Source organism: Sapajus apella, unplaced genomic scaffold (genome assembly GCF_009761245.1).
Source record: "Sapajus apella isolate SASKATOON/1434 unplaced genomic scaffold, GSC_monkey_1.0 scaffold2, whole genome shotgun sequence".
In the NCBI taxonomy this organism is placed as follows: Eukaryota; Metazoa; Chordata; class Mammalia; order Primates; family Cebidae; genus Sapajus; species Sapajus apella.
In genome coordinates, this window is record NW_022436942.1 from 42,195,325 (window position 1) to 42,201,137 (window position 5,813).

Consider the following 5,813-nt stretch of genomic DNA (forward strand, 5'->3'; position numbering starts at 1 on the left):
CAGTTTCTTGACATGCAAAGTTTTCCAACATGATTATTTCTTTCAAGACCTCAAAGAGGTTATCTAGCCTCTCTTCTAGCAAGTATGTGTGTGTGCTGGTAGTAATGGTGAGAGTGACTTCTCATAACCTTTGCCGTATAATATATAATAATGATAGAGACATCCATTACCTTTGCCATATTCTATTGGTTAGAAGCAAAGACCTACCTGCACTCAAGGGGAAGGAATAAAACTAAGGCACGAAAATCAGAGATAAAGATCACTGGGGTCACCTCTAGGCTTCTCTTGCACAGACGCCATATTGAGTCACCAAAGATCAGTGCAGATCATATCTAGTTTGTGATCACTACATAAAGGTGAAATGTGTTACCTTCCATTGAAAGGTATTATGTTGAATACAATGATGCTTCGCATACCAAATAATTTGAGATAAAGGGTGTTGCTCACACAAGGGACTAGGGAGAGCAGGGCAGGCACAAGCAGGTCCAGGTTAACCAGAGCTTATGTGATTTGAATTTCCTCTGGTGCTAAAGGCAGGAGCACCCAGGCTTTCTTATCAGCTTGCCCAGGTAGGGGGCAGAAAGGAAAGAGGGACAGCTGGGCTTAAAAGCTGACAGCCGTCAAACATCAAAAAATGCAGTCATGCTCGTTGTCATAACACCATATTAATTATCATCTAGATTCTATTATAGTAATAGCACTTGACTTGCTCTGGTGGTTACAAGCTGCTGTTGTCATTCTGGGATTTGATTGTACCTCTCAGTCCGGGAGCCCATTTCAATAGCAGCATTTCTCTTCATGAAGGTCTAATTGATAGAGGACAGCTAACTGCAGTTTTCAGGGGTTTTAGTGCTTCCCTTCACAATGGGTTTCTCAATGCTTTAATAAAGAAAGTGCTCTGAGTCATCTCAGGGATGCTTGAATAGGTCTTAGTGGTAAATCCATGTCAACTGTTCTATCTTCCTAAATCTTTGAATTATTTCTTCTATGTTTTATCAAAGAAATTTTGGAACCTCATTACTAAACCTAGGTCACAGTTGAGTTCAAGTTTTATGCAGCTAATTGAGCAGATATTAGATGCATGCCCAAATGCTCTCTCTAACACTTTCAATCCAGAATTTCTGATCAGTGTATCTGTATGAATAACTTTGGCCTGATCTAAATTTATGTTCTTCATTTCCTGGACTAACAATCCTTTGAATCCATTTCCACATAGTTTAACCAAGCTTCTACTGATATTGGTATATTAATGAAACTCTTAGGTTTATAAGTTTTAGGACAAAATTTGGCTCTTGGTTGGGGCAAATATTTTAAGATTTTCATGGTGAATGTGATGATGTATCAAACAACAGAATATAAATTAAACAGCAATATATACACATAAACAGTGACAATGAGTAACAGAAGAAAAGTAGGGACATTTAATTGAACAAAATCAAGTGAGGTTAATTTTCCTGCAGAATAATACAAAAGCTTTTTCTTTTTTTTCATAAAGAGTTGGTTTATTTTAACAGTAAATTTGAAACTCTTGCCTTAAGCAAGAGTACTACAGTAATTATATCAGGAATAGGCAATAGACAATTTCCTACACTGTCAAATATATAAAATTTCCTTTTGCACTTTCTTCAACACTGATCAACAAGCAGATTCAGTCCACATTTACTTTGATCTATCTACTGAGTTAACCCAAGCTGCTTCTTCAGAGGCTCTGGCATCTCAGGTGGAGGAGGGCAGGGGAGCCTGAAGCAGACCTTCACGGAGTCATAGATAAACCACTGTAATGCAGTCAGAGTACCAATCATGATGATACCGGCAAACAGTCTCTTCCGTACACCTTTAAAGCCAAGTCTCTTGAGGACCTGAGAAGCACTGCTACCTTTTTCTTTATTCAACACAGATACCACAGAATCAGCAGTGAGAGAAACAACTGCACAAAAGACTCCAGCTATGTAACCTGCTACAAATGTTACAGCCAGCTGCTCTGGCTTTGAACACTCACTGCGGGGCTTGGGAACCACAAACTTGTACAGTGCTTCAACAGTAGGTTCAAAGCAGGCAAACTTCATCATGGTGTATGGTATCTGTCTCATCCAGAGAGGAGCAACCCCCTTGTAGAATGCTTTTAGGCCTTCTTCTTTACACGTTTTGGGTGCTGCATCCCTGAAAGTGTTGGCATAACCTGGCTGGGTTTGAATTTGAACCTTAGCAGCTTCCATAGGAGTCAGGGCAATGTCAGCAAAGAATTCAGCACTGGCAGAGGCAGCCAAATGTAATAAGGTGCGCCAGAGATAGGTATTCTCCTCCCCAAGCATGTTAAAGACTTCCTAAAAGCCAAACTTGCAGATCCCTTCAGGGAGTAGCCAATGAAAGTCAGAGCCTATCCTTTGGCCAAACCACCAACACCATCCTCCTTAAGTGTAACTGAGGATCCGTTAAATATGCCCTTGTACTTTTGGGGGTCCACCTGCATACGGCATTTCACTAAATCCAGGGGAACGACAGCGGTGTGTGTCAGACCACAACTTAAGACCCCACCAAAGCCACACAGTGCATAATACTTCGCGGAGCCAAATTCACAACTGTACTCTTCCACGGCAGTGGCTGCCAGCTTGCGAGGGCGGTGAGGCTGGCCTGTGGGCCCCGGAGGGCTGCTGCGGAGGTCCGCGAGGCCGTCGTGCACCAGCTGCAGATGAGGCACGTGGAAGGGGTTCGCCTGCACCAAGCGCGCCACGGACGAGAACATCTTTTCCCTAACATGGCCATCACCCAGCCACTCCCTAGGAAAGGTTGCTGCTCACAGAGGCCCAACGTCCTCCGGGCCCTAAGATGTGTCCAAAAGCCTTTTCTTTTGCAAACTTGCTTAGTGAGTTATCCAGAGTGATTTTGGATAAGTCCCTTCATCTGAATATGCTTTGTTGTTTTTGATCTATAAATTAAAGAATCTGGATTCCATGGAATCTGAAGTCCCTGCTGACCCAATATTGCATAACTAGAATGATTCTTGAAGCATTTATACAATTATTCATGACATTTCTTGATTTTCATCTGTCGTCTTTTTAGTGAAATATTTCAAAAATAATAAATGAAGATGGTTAGAAAAATCCAATATTTTAACTAGTTTTGTATTTTATATATAAGGAACAGAAAAATCTTTCCCCATTTGGAGATAATTCAATTACAGGCAGTTGAGGATAAGTAAAATCCTAAATCATTTTTTTCTCCAGCCATTCTTGGCTTAATAGTTGACCTGTTTATACTCTTATGCAATTTAATCCATATGTTGGAATAATAATACTTAAAATCAGTAAAATGATTTGTAAGAACTGTTTGAAGTTTAATTTATAGAAGACAGCTAAAGCCCTTTGAATTATCTTTAATCAGCCAAAATTTTCTTTCTTTAGATACTGGAGAGTATATTTTTGTCAAAATTAAATCAACATATTTCCAGTCACTTGGCTTAGGAAATAAGACCCTGAGTAATTCTGAATGCCTCTTGTAAATTCTTTTATTTTCCTGCTTGTTTACCAGAATAGGCATTTCTTTTTATAAACTGCTCAATAAAACTAGTTGTAAAAAGCCTTCTCTGATTAATTTGGAATGAGAGTCTTCAACTAGTTAAAGAATTTAGAGATTGCTGAGTAAAGTAGACCCCTACCAAAGATAAGAAATTTGAGAATCAAAGAAAGTAAATGAGATTCCAGGTCATGCAGCTAGTTTGCAGTAAAGTTAAAACTAGAATCTGTCCCTTTACCAAGATTTTGTCAATAGTGCATATTTTAGAAAAATAATACCCTGGCTATTAAAAATCCTCTATTTCTTCCTATAATCTCTTTTTTCCCATTTAATGGAAAACTAGAGATTTCAAAGAAGAAGCTTTCTTATTCTTAAATTTATGTGTATATCCTAAATTGGGCCATATTAATGTTTAGTAGTAGCATTTGTATATCTCATTAGATTAAGCCATGTCGTTACAAATTTTAAAGGACAAGTCCAGTTTGTACAAAATCCTCCTTCCAACCGCTTAAACTTCGCATTGTCTACATTTTGACAGGAAAAGTAGAAATATATTTAATGTGCCTGATGAAGTCCTTGATTCTTCCTACCAACTTTTGTTTCTATTTTGTATGATTGGAAGGAAAAGAAAAACATCATTATGGGCCCCCTAAGTCCTGGCAAAACTTAACCTCTTAGAGAGGCACGATTGTGAAAAGAAAAGGCATGCTAAGATGCAGTGTTTGTTTTCAGCTCTTTTGATGTTCATAAAACACCAATGCTAAGGGATGGAAATGGCTCTAACTGGTTTCCTAAGTATAGACAAATTAGACTGAAGAAATAAGCTGGACCTGAAATGGAACTTATTGGAGGAACTTATTTTTCTAGAACTTTCCTTATAGTAACTACTTATTTGATTACTATTCATAATGTGTTCTTTCTTGAAGCATCTTTGTAAGTGAGCAAATAGGGGCGAGAAGGTGCACAATAGTGTTCACTTGGTCCATTATTATTATTATTATTATTTTAACAGACAAGCCATCTAATATCGACATTACATTTTAAGAGAAAAGGTTTCTGATTTTATTGAGAGTCAGTATTGGATCATTTAGGCAAAGTATTTCTCTGGATTTCTTCCTTTGAAATGATCTTTCCTAATCTAGTGACAGGAAGTGTCAGCCTAGGCTAAATGTTAGTTTGCTAGTATTAGTGCCAAGAATGAGACATGGGCAGTTATATTTTCCGTTTATCTTTGCAATGGTATTTAAGACAGAGTGCCCTAAGGGACCTAGTTAGAATATGCACTTTACCCTAGGTCTCCACCATTTCCTTAAGCTTGCCATATAATTCTCCCATGTTTGAGTTGAAGAACCTAAATTATAGCTTCAAAATGTGGTCCAAATACTACTTGAGATGTTTGTGAGAATGCTGATTCCTGAGCTACAATATTGGCTTATTCAACCAGAATCTATGGAGTTCAGATCCTGGAATATTCTTTTTTAAAAAGAAACCCTACTCTGTATGGTGCTTCCTAAAGTTTATGAACACTTTTCCTAAAGACCTATTCTGGCATACTTCTGTGAAGAGCTTTTCAAAAGTCCTCCTTTTCTATAAACAATTACTGATTTTCTTAAATTTTTTTGAAAGTTTGTGTTCTCCTTCTAAATTCTGATCATCTTGATTTCAAGAAAAAATTCATTCTAATTTCTCACCTGGGGTATTGAAAAGCTATGATGCTATTGATGATGATTTGAAAATTCAATATGTGTAAAATTTTACCTTAAACCTTGCTTCACCTTTTTTCTGAAGTTTTTATTGATAAGGAGCTAGAAATAAAGAACAAGCATGACAATTTTGCAAACCAATATTTTTGAAAATATTGTTTTAAATAAAAAGGAAAAGCATATTGAAATAGTCACTATAAGAAATAGTTTATAGACAGTACTTTTTAAAAAAACAGTGTTTAGAAACAGTTCATTTTTGTTTTTTTCTTTTAGAGAAGGTAGACAAACTCCATGAACTTAAAACTTGAATATGAAGTTAGCATAACTCCATAATTGAACATCTGTTGAGTGGAAGTAAGCTAAATTTGAAAAAGTAAACATATTTGAATTTTGGCAAATGAATGTGAATTGCTAATACTTTCAAGCTTAACTGCAGATAGTTTAGATTTTTATGAGATTAAACTTTGTTTCTAACTATAGATTCTGGGGACTTTCTTTGAACCCAGAATCTCAGGAAGAGAGAGGGAGAGAGAGAGAAAGAGAGAGAGACAGGGAGAGAGAGAGAGAGAGAGAGAGAGAGAGAGAGAGAGAGAGAGA

General features: G+C 37.3%; 1 pseudogene across 1 annotated transcript; it reads right to left on the reverse strand.

Moving 5' to 3' along the window:
* Positions 1 to 1,480: 1,480 nt before the first annotated feature.
* Positions 1,481 to 2,816, reverse strand: LOC116564039 (annotated as a pseudogene). Its single transcript, XR_004274697.1, has one exon. The product of XR_004274697.1 is annotated as a phosphate carrier protein, mitochondrial pseudogene (transcript).
* Positions 2,817 to 5,813: the final 2,997 nt, after the last annotated feature.